Source organism: Gorilla gorilla, chromosome 4, assembly GCF_029281585.2.
Source record: "Gorilla gorilla gorilla isolate KB3781 chromosome 4, NHGRI_mGorGor1-v2.1_pri, whole genome shotgun sequence".
NCBI lineage: Eukaryota > Metazoa > Chordata > Mammalia > Primates > Hominidae > Gorilla > Gorilla gorilla.
The window spans coordinates 167,527,523-167,552,818 of record NC_073228.2 but is presented as its reverse complement, the minus strand read 5'-3'; the positions used below and the strand labels follow the sequence as shown (position 1 = coordinate 167,552,818).

Sequence of the window (25,296 nt, the reverse complement as noted above, 5' to 3'; positions counted from 1 at the left end):
CACAAGCAAAAGCATACAAATTTATTTAATATAAGTTTTACATGACACAGAAGCTTTCGGGAATAAATACCCAAAGGAATGGGGAAAACTGTGTATTTTTATGGACATAATGCAGAAGTATGATTGAAGAACAAAAGAGTATGGTCCAATATTAGTAAACCGGAGGATCTGGCAAAGCCTGTTTGTTCAGATTCTTCTTGGCATCTCTGTGTCTTTAAAGATAAAGATGTTCTTTGGATATAGGGAGGGTATGTCTGGAATGAAGGTTTCCTTCAGAGGAAGGTCAGATTCTTCTTTATGGTCTGCTTCAAGGGAAAAAGGCCAGAGAAAAATGAGAGTAATCTTCCTGCTTCTGTTGTTTCCACACAGGCAAAGGTGCCATATTTTGGGGTAGTGGTCATGAATCCTGTCAAAAGGAATAAATCAGATATACCAAGTAACTATAATGCTAAATAAAGTCAGGGAAACAAATTGATATCAGATAACACAAACTTTTGGGAGAAAAACATCATAATGAACAAAAAGGGATATTATAAACAGGTTAAAGGAGCAAAAATCAAAACAAGAAAAATGTAATGGAAATGAAAGAAGGAAAATAGAGATAAGGATAGAAATCAGTAAAATAGAGATGATTAAATGAGAAGTATTTTAATACAACTGCAAACTTTTGGCAAGACATATCAAGAAAAAGAATTAAAAATTTATATATTATAATTAAAGTGGGTAAATAATTTTAGTAAGTATTAAAAATATAAAAATGCTGTGGAAAACTATATGCCAGCAAATTTGAAACCTAGATAAAAACGGTACATGTTTGGAAACATGTAAAATGTCCAAATAGTAAAGCTGATGAGGGCAATAACCATCAAATAAATTAAAAGTACTAATAATGGCAGTTTGTTCTCCATGAAGCCAAAAATAACTTGTTAAACCAGAAATAAGATTCCTAGAACCCTCTTCTGAGTTAGAGCTGGCCAAAAAAGGAATGTGCTAAAGACGAGGAAGGTGAAAGTGAAGGAGCTGCCACTCCTCTCCAGAGGTTGCCATAGTCTCTGTGTTGACAGACAGGTGGTTGGCTGGGGCCAGCCTGTGCCAGGTCACAGGAGCTGACGGTGCATATCTCTGCAACTTCACATTCAGCGACTCACATTGATAGCTTGAAATAGGGCGTAGTAGCAATATTTGCACTACAAAAACTGGAAAACACTTAAATCAGGAATTTTCCCTACTCCCCACCCCCAACACAAACCCTGGAAAGGTGGTCGTTATGTATTTACCACTGTGTGTGTCTATCACATTGTGATAGACATAAAGCTCTCAATAACTTCCCTGTGAATCAACCCTAGGTTCATTATCAGATGCTATGAAGACAATGATGATCTCTATCTTATTCAAAAAATTCTAGTAAGTAGAAAAAGAATGTAAGCTTCCTGATTATATAACAAAGCTAATTATTAACCTCAAACCAAAGTCTGGATATAAGAAAATGACATTATAGGATCATTTTAATATGTGAACATAGATCCCAAAATCCTAAATAAGATATACATTTAATGTTCTAATGCTATACTAAAATGTCTGTATCACAGTCAAACAGATTTTATCCCAGGAATGTAGCAACTGTAACATAAGAAAATCTAGTCATCATAATGCCCCATATTAATGGTCTAAAGAAGAAAAAATATATGATCATTCCAATGGATGCAGGGAGGCATCTGAAAAATCTCAATACTTTACAGGATTATTTAAAGAAAACCAAATAACAAAACAAAGCAACAAAAAAAAAAAAACGAGAAAAACTGAAACAATAGAAGGCTCCCCTAACTTGATAAATATCTGCCCAAAATTCTACAGCAAATACATAATCAATAGCACAATATCAGAAATACCACCACTATTTAATGTATTACTAGACGACTTGATTAATGCCACAAAACAAAGAAAATAGGTTAGAAGTATGAAGATTTTGAAAAAGGTGAAATTGTAATTTTTAGATTATATTATTTCTTACATAGAACATTGAAGAAAGTGGATACTTTTACTAATAAGTTTATGAAAGCTTGTAAGTAAACTATTAACAAAAATATCCATAGATATATCTTTACCAATACAACTAACTAAATTATATAATAGAAAACAAAATACTAGTCACTGCCACAGCAAAATATCAAATAAATATCTAGGACTCACCCTAAATAAAATGTTTTCTTCAGTGTAGTGATTCCTCAAAGACTTAAAAACAGAGCTATCATTTGACCTAGCAATCCTATTACAGGATATATACCCAACAGAATATAAATTTTTCTATTATAAAGACACAGGCATGCATATGTTCATTGCAACACTATTCACAATAGCAAAGATATGGAATGCCGATCAATGTCAGACTGAGTAAAGAAATGCGGTACATATACACCATGGAATATTATGCAGCCATAAAAAAGAATGAGATCATGTCCTCGCACGGACATGGGTGGAACTGTTATCCTCAGCAAACTAATGCAGGAATAGAAAACCAAATGCCACATGTTCTCACTTATAAATGGGAACTTAATGATAAGAAAACATGGACATGTAGAGGGGAACAACACACACTGGGGCCTATAGGAGGGTGGAGAGAGGGAAGAGGGAGAGGATCAGGAAAAATAATTAATGGGTACTGGGCTTAACACCTGGGTGATGAAATAATTTATACAACAAACGCCCATAACACAAGTGTACCTATATAACAAACCTGCACATGTACCCCTGAACTTAAAAGTTGAAAAACAAATAAATAAAATGTCTTCCTAACAAGTGCAGGAAAAAATAACTCTATTAAAGATTTTTAAAACTGAGTAGAAAGTTATACTATGTTCAAGGATGAAACCATTAAATGGTTAAAACACATCAATTGTCACTCAGACTACTCTATTTATATCACGTCATTCCAAAAACAGAATTGAGTAAAATTTGCAATTTCATAGGCTCTTCCCACAATTATAAGTAAGAACACAGAATCAGTCAGCAGGACAGTTTAGAAAAAGAAAATGAATAACTTGCTTTAGCAGATATTGCGAAGCCAAACAATTAAAGATAGTTGATAGAATAGACAGATGGATAGATGAATAGATAGAGATGGATCAATAAATAGGTAGTAATTGGTGCAAGAATAGACTATTAAGCCAGTGGGAAACAATATATTAGTTTTGTAATAAAGAGGCATCATAAATCAGTAGGAATAGGATGCATTATGAAGTAAATTCTCTATATAAATGGAAAAACACAGTATATACAAAACTATAAAGCTAAAGAAAAAATACAAAAGAATATATTTGAGACCTTGGGGGTAGATTAGGAAATCAGTTTTTAAAATAGTCAAAATAGATACTATAAAGGGAAAAATTAATTTTAATGCAATCAAATTTCATGAAAGATTCATGTTCAGGGAAGCATGTCATAAACAAAATATGAATGACAGACTGATGGAAGACATTCACAATATTTAAGACAGTCAAGGGAATAAGTACAAAAATATAAAAGGAATTCTCATAAATCATCAAGAAAAAATGGAAATCTATAAGTAAAATGAGCAAGGCTATGAATAGGCAATTTACAAAAATGAAAACCTTAAATGGTTTATAAGAATATGATGTTTAGCCTTATTAGTAATCAGAGAAATGCAAATTAAAAGGAGATGCCACTTTACATACATTAGAATGGCAAAATGTAAAAGGTCAGATAGCATCAACTACTGAAAGCCTCGTGAACTACTGGTGGAAGAACATTGAGTGTGAGAACATCCCAGCACTCAACAATCGTCCTTAAAGAGTGAGCCACATATGAAGATGATAGTTAAAGCATTTTTTCTCATACCAAGATGCTGGAGGCCTATAAGGTTTTGATCACTAAATGAATGGGTAAGTAAAATGTAATAAATACATATAATGGAAACATAAAATAACATAATATTTAATAATAAATATTTTTAATGTTGAGAGAAAATATTAGGAGTGTATTTTGTAGCATAAAATCATCTACATAAACTGAAGACACCCCAAAATAAAGCAGCATGTTTGTTACAGACATATACCTAAATGAACATATGAACAACATATAACATGGTATGTTATATGTTAAATTCAATGAAGATGATGCCTATATATAGGTTAGAATCAGGGTAGAAGATAAAAGAAAAAAAACACCGTAGAAGATAAAAGGTAAAGCAATGATAAGTGTCTTAATTCAGTTTGTGTTGCCGTGCAGAAATACCTGAGACTGGGTAATTTATAAAGAAAAACAGTCTATTTTGGCTCACAATTCTGCTGGCCAGAAGACTGGGCATCTCATGAAAGCGTCAGGCTTTTCCACTCAGGGAAAATGAAAGCGAGCAGGTCTGTGCAGAAATCACATGGCAAGAGAGGAAGTAAGAGAGAGGAGGGAGGTGCCAGGCTCTTTTTAACAACCAGCTCTCTGGGAACTAATAGAGAAAGAACTCACTCACTGCAGCGAAGACGGCACCAAGACTTTCATGAGGGATCTGCACCCATGACCCAATCACCTCCTATTAGGCCCCACATCTGACATTAGGGATTAAATTTCAACATGAGATTTGGAGAGTCAAACAACCAAAATATAACAATGAGATTACTATGAATTGAGTAAGAACAACTCAACTCTTGTACCTGAAGTTCACACTAGGAAAAACAAAAGGGTCTTTGGATTTCATTCACAGGCACACATTGACATGTTAGGAGAAAAATGACCATCTGTGTCACATAACTAAATGTGAGTTCACAGATTCCATTTCACCCAACTGATTTCTAGACAGATGACACATTCTTAAGTCTAAATGATAAACTTGTGTACCCAAATGGAAGGAGAGAATGTTATTTTCACCTTTCCCCTACCTCACCCACACACATACGGAAACAATAAAACACTGACATTGGTATAGGAAGAACCTGCCATCCCTGAACAGTATGCAACTTATCAAATCATGATTTTATTATCTCCACACTTCTGCAAACTCCCAAATCTCCAAAGAAGAGTAACTCATAGATCTAAGATTCAGTCAGGGGATTAGCTTAAAATAGAAGTAAAATGAGGCATAGTTTGTCTAGAGATTTTTCCTTGGAAAACAAACTACTCTATGCAATTATGTTGAGAATTGAAAACTGCTACAGATGGCTTACTAAGTCTATTAATACCAAAAGACCATTATATGCAATTTTGTCATTAATTGCAAAAATCCCATTGATTTTAATCTACAAAAGTAATAAATCCAACACACACAATAATTGCTTGTATTTCTAAACCCTAAGAGATTAGACATTTTAAATCTTCTTGTCTCCACTCTTAACTAGGGAATTTAAATATTAGAAAATAAATTTGAAGCATCTACTTTGAAGATGAAAGTATAAATTTTGTCATGGAAACATAAAAACAAATTAATTCAATTTACACTATTTACTGCACTATAGGGTTTCTATTTAAAAATGTGATATAAAACTAAACATTAGCACAATTTAACATTCTTGACTCAGAAATAGACCAAACATAGTTCTTAACTCAAATAATATTGCAAATGATGTATTTTACAACATATTTTCTCAATTGTGACTATAGCTACATATATTTTATTATTGGCCTTATGTCTTAAAATAATTTTATTTATATTAAAATTTCCAAATATACAGTCACAATTCTGTAAATACTTTTCATTAGGTTTTAATTTTACAATTTAACAGTAGTCAAATGTAAAAGTCTTAATAATGCTTCTAGAACAAACTACATACTTAAAGAATGTTAAAGCGTACACTAAAGAATATAATTGAGAAGGAGAAAGTGCTAAAGACTAACTTTGAACACTAAATAATCGATTCCAAATTACTTTTTCTTTAACATTTGTATGTCTAATTTTGATAAACAAATGGAAACTAAAAATGCAGATTAGGATTATGTCTGGGAGGAAAGATTACAGGTGATTTTTAGTTTTCACCTTCATACTTTCATTTTTTCCATATTTTTCAAATTCTCTCTCTAGGATACCTACTTCTCCTTTACTCAGAGGAACAATAAATCTTAAAACGTAGAGGACGTTCACGGCCAGCAATATTGTTAACCACATATCTGGAGTACAGATGAAGTATAGACCACTGAAAATTACAGATAAAATATAGGATTTTTTAAAAACACATCTAAAGCTTCAAGGCTAAGAATTTTTTAAAAGAGAAAAAAATAGATAAGACACTGAGCAAGAAGAGAATAAGTTAGGGCTGAATAAGTGATGACTTTACTAACAAGCATTCTAATTTCTAAAGGAAGCTTATTAAAATATTGATTAACTTAAAGCAAGAAATTAAATATGCCTGTTAAACTTTTACATTTTACTCCAAGCTCTATAAAAAGGAGAGTGCCCATTTTCATAGCAATTTTTACAGTTTTAGTATCATCTCAGGATATGATAGAACTATCATTGCATATCGATCAGGAATTTTGTATTATATACTAAATGGTACTAAGACAATTGGTTGATCAGATGAAAAAAAAGAATGAAATTGAATCCCTCCCATACATCACAAAAACCAATTTCATGCAAACAGAAGCCACAATGAGATATTACTAAACACACATTCAAATGCCTAAAATTAATGACTATCAATACCAAGTGTGGGAGAGAAGGTGAAGAAACTTGAATTCTCATACATGGCTGGTGGAATACAAAATAGGACTACTTTTGAAACATTTTGGTAGTTTTTTATAAAGTTAAATATTAACTTATTATTCCTGGCTATTTTTTCAAGATATATAAACATATGCTCATACAACAACTTGAATACAAATATTCATGACAACTTTTTTCAAAATAATTTTAAAAAACTGGAACAGTTTATTAACAAGTAAATAGATGCACAAATTATGGACTATGCCACAATAGAATAGAATGAGACTCAGCAAATGGAAAGTAAGAAGGAAACAGCTACTGCTACATAAAACAACATGGATAAATCTCATTTACATTATGCTGAGTGAAAGAAGCCAGATGCAAAATAATACATACTGTAAGTTTCGGTTTATATGAAATTCTTATAAAAGACAAAACTAATCTCTGGTTATTCAACAGATAAGTGGTTGGTCGGGGCCAGGTGACTTGGGAGCAACAGACTGTAAAGGGAGCTTTTTGAGGTGATGCAAATATTCGACCTCTTGCTTGTGGTAGTGGTTACGAGTGTATGCATTTGTCAAAACCCAAACTATACACTTTAAATAGGTATATATTTTATTATATGTGAATTAAACCTCAGTAAAATGTGTGTATACATATATAATTTTATATATAGGTACATATGTGATACTTATGTATAATAAAAACTTAAATGTTAAAGACAAAGCCTTAAACATCTTCTAGAAAAAAAAAATCAGAGAATAGTTCTGTTTTCTGCATAAAGAGTAAGTTTTTAAACAAATCATAGGAACAAAATTAAGACAAATAGATTTGACTACCTTAAAATTGTGAACTTCTTCAATGATACATCAGGAAAAGTGATAGTCAAAATCATAACCAGGGAAAAGATATGAAACACAAAATGACAAAGGATTAGTATCCAGAATATTTTTAAAACTCCTATGAATCAAAAAAGAAAACCCAATTGAGAACTGATAAGATAAAAATAAGCAATTTACTTAAGTGTAAATAAATGTAACTGACCAACAAACGTATAAATACATGAAAAGATGCTAAAAGTCATTAAGTATATTCAAATTCAAACCATAACTTGATACCATTTCACACCCACCAGATCTATAAAAATTAAAATGTCTGACAAAGTTAGGGATAAGACAGTAAGATTTTTATTTACTACTGGTAGAACTCTAAATTGGAACAGGTACTTATAAAACTATTTAGCATTACCTGGTATTGTTGAATATGTTCATATCCTGTGACTTAGCAATTCTACCCAGGCTAAAATATTGCAAATAATTAATAGCAACATAGTTAATTTGGATGTATTAAGTTCCTTTAGAACAGTAGTTCTCGAACTTTTGCATGCATCATCATCCCCTGGAAGGATTTATTGAAACACAGATTCCTGGGCCCATCCCAGTTTCTGATCGGACAGCTCTGGGATGGTCCCCTAGGACTGGCATTTCTAACAAGATTCTTGGTGATGCTAATGCTACTGAAAGCTGAAAGAAAAGCCACACTTTAAGATCTACAGCTCTAGAGTAATGTGCTGTCCCAAACATAAAAGTGTAGTTAAAAAAAAAAAATCTTCTTTTGCTTAAGAGATCTGCTGTGAAATTTCAAGGAGAAATATTGTTGCTGAGAAACAAACACAAAACAGAAAAAAACAATAAAGTAAGTTTACCCCAAAAAGGAGTGTGCCTCAAAGTAATTGACAGCCTCTTTGATTTTAAGTCACAATACATGCTACAGGTTAAGTTATTTGCTTTATAGTCCTAGAATCTGAAAATAGACACTAATATTTTATCAACTGCAACAAATTAATCGATCATTTTCTAATCGGGAGACTTTTCTGCCATCATTTCTAGTTTCTCAATAATCTGTACACTGCTTTTTATAGAATAGTGAGTAAATTATGCAAGAGATCTAATTATACCTATTTTTCAGAAGGCAAGATGGGTAAACCATGGACTTAAATATCAAGAAATGAACATCTAATTTTAATTTACTTTCTCTCAACCTCAAGAAAAAGAAGAAAATTCCAGTACAATTTTTATTTGAAAATCCAGTATAGACTAACCAACTCTGAACAATTCATTTCAAACACAATTGTTTTGCAATTCCCAAAAATATTTCCCCTGGGACTATCCATGACAGCTTTAAAATCATAAAATTATATAAAAATTGTTCCAGGCATATAATGTTTGACCAGATTTTTCATTTTATGTTATGGCATCATCAAGCAATTTCATTAAAACCTAATAACTATCTATGACTAATAAAAGAAAATACATGTATATTCAAAGAGGTTTGAGTTTTTTAGCAAGAATAATTTTATCAAAAATAGGAAACTTAATACATAAGAGCTTTTCACATGTCTCAATGCAAACAAATTTACATGAAATGCTAGTAACTAGTCAATTTAAAATTATTGTAATATTATCAGCTATATCTAATTTCCACTAAAAAGATAAAATTATATGAGGTTCTATGAACAAATAGTAATTGCAATAATAGTTAATAGTGTCATAACTGAGAAAATGATTTCATGCTATTAAATCAATGAGGAAAGAGATAAGCCTGAATAAATATATAAGAGTTGGTAAATACTGAATAAGAAGGAGGCAAAATCTTACAAAGAAATTCAACGAATTGTTTAGCCAAGGACATTTCTCCATAGACTTAACAATGATACCAGTGAATAAAATCCCATCACCAAAAGCCAAGATACGCCCCATGCTGCATAAACTAGAATGGGCTGATTCACTCCTCTAAAGTTGAAGTTTTTGTATTATAAAACGGGAACAGTTGAGTAGGCTTTCTCATCCAAAATTTTATGTACTCCACAAAGATGTCCAGGAGGAAAGAGAAAGCCAAACTCCATCCCTGGTCTACTTAGACAGCCTTGTCTCCTGCATCCAAGCAGAGGGGCTACCCTTTGCTATTTCACACAAATACACCATATATACTAGTGACAGCCCTGTTAATAAAACCTATTCTACACTGCTGTTTTAAAAATTTAAAAAAGAGTGGATTGATGGTTACCAAAGGCTGGGAAGGAAAGGAGGAGTGGAGAATGAAGAGAAGTTGGTTAATGGATACAAAAATACTATTAGATAGAAGGAATAAGTTCTAATATTTGATATTAGAGAGATTATAATTAATAATAACTTGTACATTTCAAAATAGCTAGAAGAAAAGAATGAATGTTCCTAGCACAAATAAGAGATACAGGTTTCAGGTGATGAATATCTCAATTACCCTGATACGATCATTACATATTATAAACATGTATCGAAATATCACATGTACCTCAAAAATATGTGCAACTATTATATATTGATAAATATCAAGTCCAAACATGATCAAACTTCAAAAATAATAAAGGAGGTAAAGTGTGGCAAACATTAGTGTAGTGACTAGCACACAGAAAGCACTTAATAAAGATTAGCTATTATTGAAATGTCAGCTTTCATTAAGATCTAAGGATCAGCTCTATAAAAATATCATTATGGACAGAAGAATTTTTAAGATAGTCGGTTAAAGAAATGGTACTCTATCTTGACTTTCTGAATTATTGTGGTATGGGTTGCATGACTGTATACATTGGTGAAAGCTTAATTTGCATCCTTAACCTTGGTGAATGTTACTATAAATTATACCTCAATGATACCGAATTTTTAAATAAAACAAATCTGCTGGAGTTTTCCTGGGATTTTTTGTGCCTTACAAAAAGATAAAAGAACCTAAAATCTGTCCCTTTTGTAACCCTGACAGATCTTCTGTTTCCTACCTTGATCATGTTCACTCACATTAGGATTTAGCTTATGGACTTTGGCAGCCATTTTGTGACCAGGAAGTAAGAAACCTAGAGAGGGAACAGGAGAATTACAGAGAGAATGGAGGAGGGAAAAAGACATAAAGCACCTGGGTTCTATTGCAATAGTGAGCTGTCAAAGCAGCCTTCCTGTACTTTCATTAATCCAACAGACAATGCTGTTAGATTTGGGCACACTATGACTCAATTCTCAAAGCAAAGCATTTTTACAAGTACCAAACTCAGGGAAATTTTCCACTTACAGTATTACGTACGGAATATCAGATACTACAATGGACACAGACTTCAACTATATAAGGGCGGATGTTTGCTGCTCTGTGTTCCTAGTGTCCCTCCCTTTTCTGGAAACAACACACTGTGGGGAAATTTGTTTCTCTCCCACTGGATTCATGCCCTGGCCCTTAATACTTATGCCTAGTGTTCCATTATTGGAACGCTAAGAATGTGGGAGTTATTTACATCCTACTGTTTAAGATCATCGCCAAGGTTTGATTGCAAAAAATTCAAAAAATTGCAACCGCAGGCATAAATGGGTTAATACTATGTGTAAATTAAACCTTCTAATAGAGCTTTTTTATTATTCAGGAGCTTTGTCCAATCGATTGATCATTTGTTTGTTTTTACTGAAAATAAGTAAATAGTTCATTGTAGCCCCTCAGTGATACATAAGCATTTTTTACTATTTGAAGAAATAAAAGGAACTTTCCTGCATCATTTCTCCAAAACTATGGCAGAAGTTGGCTCCCTATCACGTCTAACGAGAGTTGTCTCCCCCTGAACTTTCCAACACTTTACCAGCTATGAACTTGTCTGTGTGCAGAGTCCTGTGTTTGAGTGCTGATGTTGCTATGATACCTAATGATTAAAATTTAAGATGTTTGAGATTTTTATACTCATGTCTAAGTGTACAGACAGAAATTGCTATAAACAGTTTATGATTATAAGCTAAAATGAAATACTATAGGCTGGTGCTAGTTGAAACTGCCTATTCACCTTTTCACTTACCTCAAATTCTCCCCGTCATCAGAATCTATCTTGAGCCTCCTTTGTAATGGAGTTGTCTCAAACTACAACAACGCATAATGATTTTCCCTGTTCTTCAACCATACAGTATAGATATGAGCAATTTTATATATAACTTTTTAACATTTATGTTAGGTTCAGCGGTACACGTGCAGGTTTGTTATATGGGTAAATTGTATGTCATGGTGGTTTGGTGTACAGATTATCTCATCACCCAGGTAATAATTATAGTACCCAGCAGGTAGGTTTTTGATCCTCACTCTCCTCCCACCCTCCACCTCCAAGTAGGCTATGGTGTCTGTTGTTCCTTTCTTTGGGTCCATGTGGATTCAAGGTTTAGCTGCCGCTTATAAGTGAGAACATGCAGTATTTGGTTTTCTGTTCCTGTGTTTGTTCACTTAGGGTAATGGGCTCCAGCTCCATCCATGTTGCTACAAAAAAATATGATCTTTTTCTTTTTTATGGCTACACAGTATTCCATGGTGTATACGTACCACACTTTCTTTATCCAGTCTACTATTGATGGACATTTAGGTTGATTCTATGGCTTTGCTATTGTAAATAGTGTTGTGATGAACATATTTAGGCATGTGTCTTTATGGTAGAATGATTAATATTCTTTTGGGTATATACCCAATAGTGGGATTGGTGGGACAAGCGGTAATTCTGTTTTGAGTTCTTTGAAAAATCATTAAACTGCTCGCCACAATAACTGAACTAAATTACATTCCCAGAAGCACTGTATAAGCATTACTTTCTCTCTACAACATCAACAGCATCTGTTATTTTTTGACTTTATAGTAATAGCCATTCCGACTGGTATGAGATGTTATAGTATCACATTGTGGTTTCCATTTGCATTTTTCTAATAATTAGTGATGTTGATCATTCTTCCATATGCTTGTTGGGTACATGTATGTCTTCCTTCTAAAATTGTCTGTTCATGTCCTTTGACCACTTTTTAAGGGAGTTGTTGGTTTTTTGTTTGTTAATTTAAGTTCCTTATAAATTCCAGATATTGCACAGAATGCAAATATTTTCTCCTATTCTGTAGCTTGTCTATTTACTCTGTTGATAGTGTCCTTTGCTCTGAAGAAGCTCTTTCATTTAATTAGGTCCCATTTGTCAAGTTTTCTTTTTCTTGCAATGGTATTTGGCAGCTTCGTCATTAAATCTTTGCCAGGTCCTATGACCAGAATGTTATTTCCTAAGTTATCTTGAAGGGTTTTTATAATTTTAGGTTTTGAATTCAAGTCTTTAATCCATCTTGAGTTTATTTTTGCATATGGTGTAAGGAAGGGTGTGTGTCAGTGGGGGCTACTCTACTGGAGCTCTTTGATGGTCAGGCACAGTCTACCAGCAAAAGAGCTATGATGTGGCCCAAGTGGGCATTTGGGGCTGCACCACAAACAAGCTCAGCCAGGCTGCGGCCCTGAGAGAGGCCAGAAGACAGGAGTGCACTCAGTTTGGAATAGGCTGATCTCACAGGCAAGATCACCCTGCTCTGTTCCAGTCTAACAGCTCCCTTAAGGCTAATGTCTCCTAGGGAAGCATGATGAGCCTGAGGAATGGGCGTTCCTGGCCATGCTCCATTGCAGAAATTCCTGTACCAAACCCTCAGGGCTCCACAGACGCTGGAGTCATGCCCTTACTACTTCTAAGAAGCTCTCCCTTCCAGCTCAAGTGTCCATGGGAGTGGTGGGGTCTCCTGCTGCCAGGATTCCAGAGATCCGTGGTGAGAGCATGTCACTGCTTGCCTGTTCAACTTACTCTTTCCCCAAGAGTCACTGGGCCAGGAATGAGTCCCTGTGCATGGCACAGTAGCCCTGTCCAGGGTTCCCAGCTTCCTCCCCCTTCAGCCAAGCATCTGTGTCCTCCGTTTATCCATTCTCAATGCCTTCCCTCCGATAATCTTCTTGGAGTATGCCAGTCTTCCTGATGCCCTGCTCCCTTAGTGGCAGATGCTTCTCCTGGCTACATCTAGTTAGCCGTCTTTATTCAGTCTTAAAAAGGACAATTTTATATTTAATTTTATTCTCAAATAAGATTCCACACCACCAAACACTGCATAAAATGCTAGGCATATAGTAGGTATTTGTAAACACTTGTCTTTGAATCTAACACTTTTTATCATCTATCTTGGAAGTGGGTAACATGGTAAACACAGAATGTTAAACTTATGTTGAGTGCTTAAATAAAAACATTGGATACTAAATTAATAAAATTAAAATCTTTTTTGTTGTTTGTTTTTTTTGTTTGGGTTTTTTTTTTTTTGGTGTTTGTTTTTTTTTGTTTGTTTGTTTGTTTGCTTTTTTTTTTTTTTTCATTTTGAGATGGAGTCTCACTCTGTTGCCCAGGCTGGAATACAGTGGCATGATATCGGCTCACTGCAACCTCCGCCTCCTGGGTTCAAGCCATTCTCCTACCTCAGCCTTCCAAGTAGCTGGGATTACAGGCACGCGCCACCATACCAGGCTAATTTTTGAATTTTTTAGTAAAGACAGGGTTTTGCCATGTTGGCCAGGCTGGTCTCAAACTCCTGACCTCAAGTGATCTGCCCTTCTCAGCCTCCCAAAGTGCTGGGACTACAGGCATGAGCTGCCACGCCCAGCCTAAAATTTTTATTTTTAAATTAATACATCACATCTTATAATTAACAGAATTCAAAACTTGTAAAATAGTGATCATCAAAATAAGCCAATAGGTTTCTCCAAGGCCTGTAAGTAACATTAAATATGAATCTTTGTACATTTTAACTATTTAAAGGATTTAAAAAGTATAATTTCTCATATTTGCTTCAAGAACTGCATGAGACAGATATTAGCATACCCTGTGACGTGAGAATATACTGAAGCCACATGAATAATAACTGGGCTGTCCAAAATCTCAGCTCTCTACCTGTCTCTCTAGAGACAGAGCTGTGGAAATAGGATTATTCCATCACTCTAAGGAAGGCCATGTCTTCAGTAAAACACAACCGACACAAAACTATTGGCTGATAATAAGTTGAAATTAATCTATGGCTTAAACTGTATGATCCCTTAGATAATTTCAATTCTTAAAACCTACACCATTCTTTATCATAAAATATAATTAAAATGAATGTGTGAATAGAAATAGAAAATAGAAAAGCAATTCTATGTACTCAAGAAGATAATAACGAAAAATTCAAAAGTAAAGTCACAAATTTCTACATTGATAGTCCTGTTATTAATTAAGCTGGTAAAAGTTTAATGTTAAAGTACGTACATGCCTACAAGCATTACTAATGAAAACTGTGAAATAGGTGATGTGTTCCAATATAAATATCTACTATCCTTCTCATCTGGAATAATTATTGTTCAAAAATAAAACTAACTGAAACAACTATAAAGATAACAAAATGCCTATATTAAGTCTTTACTCTCTCCTTAAATTCTATCATTACTTCATCCTCCTCAATAGATTATCCTATATCTAATCTATTTTCTTTTCACTAGTCCTAAAACAAAGAACTACCACTCTTCTTTTTTTTTTTTTTTTTTTTTTTTCTGAGACACAGTCTCACTCTTTCGCCCAATCTGGAGTGCAGTGGCGCAACCTCAGCTCGCTGCAACCTCTGCCTCCCGAGTTCAAGCAATTCTCCTGTCTCAGTCTCCCAAGTAGCTGGGACTACAGTTGCATACCACCACATCTGGCTAATTTTTGTATTTTTAGTAGAGATGGTGTTTCACCATGTTGGTCAGGCTGGTCTCGAACTCCTGACCTCAGGTGATCCACCTCCCTTGGCCTCCCAAAGTACTGGGATTACAGGCGTGAGCCACCACACCCGGTCCCACTCTTCTTCTCTAAGAAGAGACTTAAGATTGTATTTACTCTCTGTCTACTGGAACCTTTTCCTCCACCTAAAGTTGTCTCCTAATCTACCTACCCTTAGGTCCCATCACTCTCAAGTCTTCTTTGGCTTTCTGTCTCTCTGCTTCCGTCCCTCTCTCCGCCATTCAAGTCTTGAAAGAGTAGCTCATACTTAGCTCCTTCCCTTAGATTGCTCACTCACTCTTATTCCACAGTAATCTGTTCAAACTACCATGCCCATCTCTTTCTCTGAAGATTCCTAATGGCCACTTCACCAAAAAATTCTAGAGCTATTTTTCAGTTCTCATTCTTCTGATTCCCTATGTAACCATTCACAGTCTTGTCAATTTATCTTCCAGAACTCCCTTTTCCCATAGGACCATTATTTTCCTAGGTGTCTGATCCAGCTCAGGTCCTCTTGCTGCTCCTTCACTAAATGTGAGTTTCCCCGCAGCAGTACCTTGATCCTCCTCTCTACTCTTTGTATTTCTCTACCTACCCCCTTGGTATTCTTGGTATGTTAATCCAGCCTCATGAAATTAAATATCATCACTATGTAGAAGGCTACCTGATACATACCTCATCTCTCTTCTCAGCCCAGATCTTCCTTCCAAATTCTAGTCTCTTTCATGGCCTATCACCCTTTCCCTCACACATTGGAGGTGTTCATGGTTTTGGTTAATGGTGCTGCCATCCTTGCAGATTTGAACTCTGTGAAACAGCTTCCTCTCCTTTGCTTCCCATTTATACTTAGGTTTAGAATCCACTCCTTTACTTTATTCCCAAGACAGCCTAATTCAGATCATCATTATTTCAGGGAGGCAGTGCAGTGCAGACATTAATAATGTAGGAACTGCACTCAGAATGCACAGGCTCCATATCTTACAGAGGAACAGAGCAGGGAAAGCAGTGATGAGGAACCCACAGGAACAGAAGGAACAATATTCATGGCCAATTTCTTGAAGCTTAGAACAGACAAGCGGCAAGATGATCAGTAGAGTCAATTCTTACTAAAACAGGAGATTATAAAAGACACTAAGAAAAGTGTTTTAGTGATTACTGTTCTCATCAATGCAAAGGAAAAAAATGGAGACGAGATGGAAGAGGGGACACCTACTCTATTGTTTGAGGCTCAGAATGAAGACCATTTTTATTGTCTTTTTCATTAGCACTCATGGTATTTGCACTGCACCATAATTTATCTCCCCAGAACCTAGCCCGTACACAACAAGAATTCAAACATCTGTTGAATGAGCATTAACAAACAGCAACTATTTATTAAGCACCTATCAAGTAACTAGACACAGAGAAGCTCAATTCACATACATTAGAAATAATTGAATCCCAGTTAGATTAGGAAAATGAGACTGCAATGATTTTACTATTCTTTCCAGTGCCCCACAATTTGTAAAGGATTGGGTCAGAAGTAAAACTCAATTCTATCCAACCTGAAAGTTCCTACTCTTTTCCCTGTGTCATTCTTCACCAATAGTAAAAAGGCATTTTGAGAAGTCCTCCCAAGACTTGCCCAGGTTCTAAATGCTTGCATGAAATTTCTTCAAAAAAGTAAATCTATAAAATCTATAAAAGTAAAGTAATTGACGGGGGAGAGAGTTAAATTTAAGCTATTTTTATTCATTTCATTTGTACAAAGAAACAGAAAAGGTGTTGTATAAGTGAGTGAGTAAAAAGAGGGTGGGAAAATGGTGAGAAACTGGGAGCATCTAAGATTCCTAACTCAACATACTTTACCATTTTGCTCAAGGCCAGCCCTGAATTATCATTTCCAAATATCCTAGACATAAAACTTATCTGAAAGAGTCAGCAATCTTCATTAAATATAGATGAACAGGAAAGAGAAGATGTGAGAATGGAATACTCAAGTTGTACTTGCTCAAGGCAAAAACTTGGAGAAAAACAATGTAAGACCAATTTTTTCCTTTGACCTGTGACATAATTCTGCATGCATGCATTTTGGCTCCTAAGAATTTAAGATCAGTATGTTGAAATTTATCATTGTATGTAGCTAAGGTGAATTCTTCAAACTAATCATCTCCCTCAACTACAATACTTCATGCAGAAAATAAAACTAAACTAAAGCATAGTGGTTATCTTTGGACTAAAGCCCCATAATGTATTAACTATGCATTTGAGCAAGTAATTTATTCTCTCTATATCTCAGTTTTCTTCTCTGTAAAATATTGATAATGATAAGACTCTTGTTGTAATCAAATGATTTGTTAAATGCAGTGATAGAAAGTGTCTGGCACATGGTAAGTACTGAAATGTTAATTATCATTATTCCTGCTCTAGAAATTTCCATGAAGGCAGAGATGTTAGTCTTTTTTATATATTGCTATCTGCCTTTGAGCCTATGAAGTGCCTATCATATAGGAGGTATCAACAAATCAGTCAATGAGTGAATTTTAATAAATGAAAGAAAACATTTTTTGCCTGAAATCTCTAACACTGTAAGCAAAAATGAAGTTTTGTATTTAGCCAGTCAGCCAAATGCTTCTACTCTCACTCTACCAGATTACTAAGTACTGCTTTAAAGTCCTCTGGGGTAAAAATTCTCTGTTTTCATAATGAGAATGTTGAAGGCAGTTTGGGGCCACCTCCTCATTCACCCTCTTGGTGCTTAATATCTCCCATCTGTTTCAAGTTGATCGCATCCGTTACAGTCTCTAGGGAAAGAAAACACCATTTTCATTTGGGGTTCTGACTTTTACGAGGGAATGCTGGAGGTACTAAAATAATATTAATTAATGAAGATGAAGCCATCATCATTACTTGCTTATTGATCCCTCTATCCCTAACTGGCCAGGTGTTTGATGGGCAATCACTTCACGGCTCAAACCCCCACTGTCAGGAAACTCTTACAATGAATGCAAATGGGACTTTACCTGCCTCGTGGGGTAATACAGCAAGCAATTAACAAATGTTCATAAAGTACTTGGAAAGAGATAATGGCACTATATAAATGTTATAGATTATTGCATCATGAAGCTTAAAATTATAATCAACTCTAAGATGGATTAACTGGAAAGGTAACAAAAACTTTCTCAAAGAGAGCCTCCTTTCAGAGGAGTATCAAAAGGGGCTGAATTTGCTGTGGCTTATAAATCAATATCAGACCCTTTACCCACACCCCTCAAGAAATAGGAATAATAAGTAGCTGCATGGTTGTGACTGAACAGAGGGGAAAATGAATATTGACAAAAATAAATCAAATCACCCCCAATCCAGAATTAAGCCAGAGATACAATCTGAGATACCTGGCTTGGAACTGGATTACAATTTGAAGGTGCCACAAAGACTATTTTTATGCAAGTCACAGACAGAACAACATAGAAGCCAGTGTGCACATCAGTGCAGAGCATGCACACTAGTGCTGACTGCTCCCAAATGTATACCTCCAATCTCAACCACTCATTCCCAGCATCCTGCTTATCGTCTCCATTTTGGTAATAATGAGCACCTCAAATTGAGTATGTCCAAAATCAAGCTCCTGATCTTTCCCCTAAGAGAGCCCCCAATCCTCTTGTTCTCTGTAAATAACAACTCTATCCTTCCATTTGCTCCAGCCTAAAACCTTGGACTCATTGTTAACCCTTCTGTTTATCTTACATCCCTCACCCAAACTGGCAGTAAAATGTGTTGGCTTTATTTTCAAAATGTATCCAAAATCAGACTTCTCACCACCTTTACTGCTACTACTCTGATCCAACCCACCATCTCCTCTTGCCTGGATTACTGAAATAGTCTCCAATTGGTCTCTCTACTTCTTCCTTTCCTCTCTTGTAGTGTATTTGTAGAAAATCAAATCGTGACATTCTAGTGCTCACAATCCTGAAATGATTTTCCACTTCACTCTGACCAAAACCCAAAGAGTCTTTCTAAGGGCTGATAAGAACCTACATGATCTCACCCTTCATCTCTGAGCTCATCTCCTACAACTCCTCCTTTCTCTTCCCACCCTCTAGCCACACTGGCCTCCCTACTGGCCCTAGATGGAATTAGGCAAGCATTTGCCTCAGGGCCTTTGCACTAGGGAAGTTCCTAACTTCCCTAGACATTCACATTGGCTTGCTGCCTAGCCCCCTTCCCATCTATCCTTACAAGTGACCAACTCAGGAAGAACTTCCCAAGCTTATCTTTTTCCTGTCTAAAATTGCAGGCCTCACTTCCACCTTGCTTATCCCTTTATCCCTTCTCTGCAATCTTTCTTCTGAGTACTTATCACCATGAGGCATTACTTGTTTATACATTTACTTTCTCCCCCCCTTATTTGAATATACTCTACAAGAGGGCAACCATTTTTGCCAGTTTCTTTCTGCTGTTGTTCACTGCTATTTCTCCGTACCCTAGACCACTGTCTGACATACAACAAACACTGAATAAATATGTGTTAATTTTTTTTTTGCCATTGTACTGGTCTTTGAAATCCCAAGTGCAAGAATTATTGCATTAATGATCTATGCAAAAGAACCTCACAGCACCATCAAATAAAGATACCGGAAATGTGGTCGACCCACTCTCAGACGCCTGAATAGAAAACTTCTGGGCATGAAGATATTAAAGAGTAAAATTGGAATTTGGTTTTTTTCCATAGTTATTAGTATTGAATACTAGCCCTCCAGTCATAAAATGCAAGGCTGGCTTTTACTCGTCAATCAGGCTGGAGGGGAAGAAATCAAACCAAGATGCACATTTCATACTCTGGCACCATCCCTTAGATATAAGAGACAGTTTTGTTGAACAGCTAAAACAATGTTTTTAATGTGTAAATTCCAAAAGAAAATTAAAACTGGCAGCTAACTTGACGTTTAGAAAAGAAAAAAACCTCCTGTTCAGCAATCATTAAGATCTAGAGCTGTGGTAATTCCCTCTAATAAAATAATTTATGATTTTCTTGGAGTTGAAAAAAGGATGGTGCACCTGAGCCTCTGATTTATAAAAAATGCATTTCAGGCTCTTTTTTTTTAACTGCATCTTTATTTCAGTTTTACAGTTCCTCCGTCAAAGCAAATAATAATAGTAAGTGCTTTACAAGAAGGTAAAGGCCACAGAAGGAGGAAAGACAGATACGATAAATTGAAAAGAGAAAGGGGTGGACTTCTGGAATCATCTTGGAGAGCTCTCAGGTGTGACACAGTGGCCTTCCCTGACCACCCAACCTTCACCCAGCATCTCCCAATCATTCCATTTTGATTGTTGAAAGATAACTCACCTGTTTCTTCCTATGCATTATCTGTCCTCAACTCTAGGAGTCCCGAAGGCAAGGACCTATCTCTTTCGTTTGCCAGTGTCCTCACAGTGACAGGAATGACACCCAGCAAAGAACAGCTGCTGAATACAAATTTACTGAATGAATAAATGCATTAAATATTTTAATTTTTTTCCTCTTGTACTATACTCAAGTAGGAGGTATGATATCAACTCTTGTCAGTTAATGAATTAATCTGAACAGCTAAGAAGATTTGAGAGAAACACATGCTTTTGTAAGGTCTAAGTTCTCCACATAAAAATTAGTGCCATATAAAAGAGAGTCCTGTTAAGTGTAAGCTCATCCCTGCTGCCTTCCCTAGCTCCCAATACAATAAATGAAATGTACATTTCTGTTGGCTCCTATTTGCTGGTGACATTTAGTTTTAATTCAAACCAGTCTTCATAAATTCTGGAACTCTGCACAACATCTTAAATGGCCCTATTCTTTATTCAAAATCATCCCTCTCACTCCCAGAATTGTAGTAAATAGACCTTCTAAAGTGGAAATAAAACTATTTCAACAAAAGGCCTATTTCAGCAGTTTTTCAAAAGGTATTTTTTTCATTCCCTTGGTGAGAGTTTTCGTTTTATGCTTGGAAAGTTGTGTTATATATACATGTATTTTAGTCCAAATGGATGTGGCGTTTTTGTTGTTGTTATTGTTGATTTCAGCTTTTCTATTTTCCACTTCAGTATGTTTGCAAAAGCAAAACTTCATATTTCTCTTATTCCTCCATTTGTGAGTCTCCATGATTGAACCCATGTTCTCTTTTAAAGAAAGAATACTCAAGATACTCTGATTTATATTTTCCCCAATGGAAAAAAAATCGAACTTATAGATCAGAATATTTATAGCACATAATAATCTCAAATAAGGTTTCATTTTTCTACACAACTTTTTAGGAGTGACTTACATGCATAAAAACCTTTTCTAACTTTTTCTTCTTACATACTGTAAAAATCAACCCGGAGTCCTCAGAATCATAATCTAGCCAGAAACAATTCCATGCTATCTCTACAACGCCAGGAGGGATTACTATAAGTGGGGGTGAAGGGAATACTTCAAGAGCACGGTTCTTTTTCTCCTGTAATCAACAGCTTCAGTACCACCAATCCCTCTCTCCAGCCCAAAGCCCCACAGTAACTCTAAGCCTTCAGAGTATTAAAACTTAGGGTTTAAGTTGATCCTAAAGAAATAGTCAGAACTGTACACAAAATGTGTATACACAAAGGTTTATCACATTATTCTATTATACTAGCAAAAATATATATAAACATGTACCCATACTGAAGGAAAAAAAAAAGACTGGAATGAGTGAAATAAAACAATTTAACACCATGATGAATCTGAATGGAGGAATTATCAATTTTCCTTGTTTTCCTCTTTTTACTTTGTATTTCTAACTTTGTGCAATCATATCACATTAAAAATCAATTTAAAAATATTTAAGAAAAAATTCTAACAAAATTTTGAGCTGAGGTGGCCGAGAGCCAAGCCAGACAGTTGGAGGAGAAACTTCAAACCATGGACCAGACCATCAAGTCCCTGATGGCCTCAGAGGAGGAGTATTCCACCAAAGAAGAGAAATATGAAAAGGAGATGAAACTGCTGGAGGAGAAACTGAAGGAGGCTGAGACCAGAGTAGAGTTTGTCAAAAGGTCTCTGGCAAAGTTGGAGAAAACCACCGATGACCTAGAAGAGACGTTGGCCAGTGCCAAGGAGGAAACGTGGAGATTCATCAGACCTTGGACCAGACCCTACTGGAACTCAGCAACCTGTGAGGCCGGCCCTGCCCGCAGCCAAGCTATAGTTGCGGCCCCAACCGAATCAAACTGACAAAACTGACGTTACCAGCCAAACAACAACAACAACAACTCACCTCATGCCTCTTTTTCCCTTATTTTTACTTATTCTTTACTAAAAATATGGATCAATTCTAATACCTAACACATTAACTGCGTTCAGTTTTGTTTCTTTTCAGTCCTTATCCACAGACATGTCTATCTGATGTAGTTGTAAAGATGTTAAAAGATTTTACATTTTACTCTCTATTTAATTTTATAGATGAGACTCTTATTTTAAACAATTGTATGTTTTAATTCAAAGAAAAAAGTAATTCTATGCGGTTTTGACTGGAGATAGCTTTCCACCAAAGTATAAACCCTAAAAGCAAACACAGCTATAAAAATTAATTACACCAAATTGCTTCAGCAAGGTAAACAGCAAACCCAGGGCCAAGTGTTAAAACTTGAGAGAGTCAATTATCAAGCTATCTAGTAAAAGCCTCCAAAAAATCGATAATCCTCCAGCCTGACTTTTATGATGACATTAGAAAGAGCATGTAACTTTTTTATATAAAGAACAATCTCATGGAAAGCTGGTCTATGTTAATCTTTTAAACCTATTACCAACATTTTATGCATCATAATCCTAGCTAAACCGGAATACATACATATATATATATATATGTATATATATATATTTAGGTTTGCGCAACAACAGCACTTTCTAAAAGGGTCCCTGCCAGGCAATAACACTATTCATTTACTAAATATTGCCTGGGGAGCCAGCCATGCATGACTCATTAACACAGATGGAAGTTTCACATTATATCCCAGGTCCGTGGAACAAATGGAGTGACCTGTTATTGTTTCTTCTCCTTTCATATCTATGTAATGTGGATTGTAAAGAGAATTTGATCTGCTCTGCTTTACTCCACTGCCAGATGCCATTAGATTCATATTTTGAGTTTGTTTCTCCTTTGAACCCAGGTATCATTTATCCTCATGAGTATACAGGCAGAGAAAAATCCACACCTTAAGCCATTATCTTAAAAATAGTTCTTGATCGACCTGTTATTTCTTAATAATTTTTTGGTGAAATTGCAAGTAAAGAAAATTTGATACTCAGGAAAATTGTTATGTAGCCTATAAATTTGTACCCTGATAGTACCAAACATTGCATGTTCTCACAAAACAGAGGAGAATTATTTTATAACAGAGTAGTCTAGCAATTTTCTTTTTCTAGTATTACTATTTTCTAGTATTACTATTACTCATGCAAATAATGAAGTTAACTTAAGGCTATGTAAACAATTAAGTAAGAAACACTTGTTTCTAAACCTCTAACAATATGATGAAATGAATTACAGCCTATCTAACCAAGAGATTATATCAAAGCCATTGACTATGATGACATAGGTCTCTATTTATTGTCCAGGACAGATACTTAGAATATATGACCAACTAAAAAATAAACAACAGGTCAATATGGTATCTAATCCAATTTTGTGCCTCTATGTGTGTGTTAGAATGCAGCACCAAAGAACAAAGAATACACACCAAAGCTTATCAGTGGTTAGCTATAGGTGGGAAGACTGCAAGTGATGCATTACCTTCTTTTCACCTGTTCATGTTTTCTGTGACCACAAAGATAAGTCCTGCTAAAAAGCTTGGGGAAAATGTCATAAAGAGAGAGGGAGAATGATTGAAAACTTCAGAGACGGATAAGCCAGCTTGTCCTTCGCTTTGATATTAGACACATAGGTGCTACTTTACATAAATGATAAATTCATTGATTTGGGTTAAGAGTCAAGAATCTAACAATCAGTTTGCAACTACCAGGATACAGACAGTTAAACCTTAGAAAACCAGAACGTCTTTGCCATTCTTTGTCCTGTGGTGCAGACTAGCTCAATTTCTTTACCCACATGTCCTCCATTAATTGCCTTTTCAATGGATTACTAATAAGTTTTTGATGTTAAGCAAACATCAATGCTCCTATTAAAGTGAGACCAAACACTGTGACTATTTGTTTAATAACACAGTCTGAATGAAGGACGAAGTTCAATTAGCACTGGAGCTGATACAGGCTTCATTAGGAAGGAGAGACAATTAACAAGTGGAAGGCTGCAGGAGGCACTGATGTGCACGTCATGCAGCAAGCAAAAAAGGACAAGCAGCACAGAGTTTCTTTGAAAAACCTGTAACCTGAAGACTTCAGACAGAAAGAAGGATCATTAGCACAAAATTAAGCCCCCTAATAGGGTGATCCTTATCCAGCTAGCTCCAGAAGAAATATGAGGCCAAATCACGTAATCTAACTAAACTGCAGGGTGTCAGGACAATTGGAAGGAACAGGAATTATCTATCAGGTAGAACTTCACTTAGCAAAAGATTTGGTTCACAGACACTGTTCCATGGATGCTACTGAGCACTATTTTTGGAGTCAGAGGACCGACCTGTACCATTAACTAGCTGTGTGACCTTGAATGAGTCACCCAACCTCTACAGTAATCTGTTTCCTTTTTTGTAGAAAATTAGGGGAATAAACAAATGAGTTCTCCTAGCTCAAAAATTCCATCTTTTTTTATCCTAATTACTCATTCTTATCCTAGTTATCTAGGAAATCATAAATTGCTTTGTCATTAACAGTAATCATATGATTTTCTCAAATGGAATGTGGTAAGGGTGAACAAAAATGCCATAATGTTTTAAAGATACATATGGACAAAAGTTTTATTTCATGACTAAAACCCCAGGATTTCTCTGATTTGTGCTAATTTCAATATACATCCTCTTTATTTTAAACCAATATGATAAGACTGATTTTTTTTAAAAAAACACCTTTTCTTTACAGTGTTGAGTGTTTACAACATGGTGC

At 35.3% G+C, this 25,296-nt stretch overlaps 1 long non-coding RNA gene across 5 annotated transcripts; it reads right to left on the bottom strand.

Moving 5' to 3' along the window:
* On the bottom strand, positions 1–22,457 carry LOC109026847 (uncharacterized). 5 transcript variants are annotated; one of them, XR_010133981.1, is made up of 5 exons: positions 22,379–22,457; positions 20,596–20,714; positions 10,461–10,535; positions 7,486–7,502; positions 1–406 (listed from the first exon to the last, which is right to left on the bottom strand). It is a non-coding gene; the product is annotated as an uncharacterized lncRNA (long non-coding RNA). The 5 variants fall into 5 exon arrangements; XR_010133980.1 differs by having other exon boundaries at positions 22,170–22,455; XR_010133982.1 differs by having other exon boundaries at positions 20,596–20,711; positions 22,170–22,455.
* Between the last annotated feature and the right edge of the window lie 2,839 nt (positions 22,458–25,296).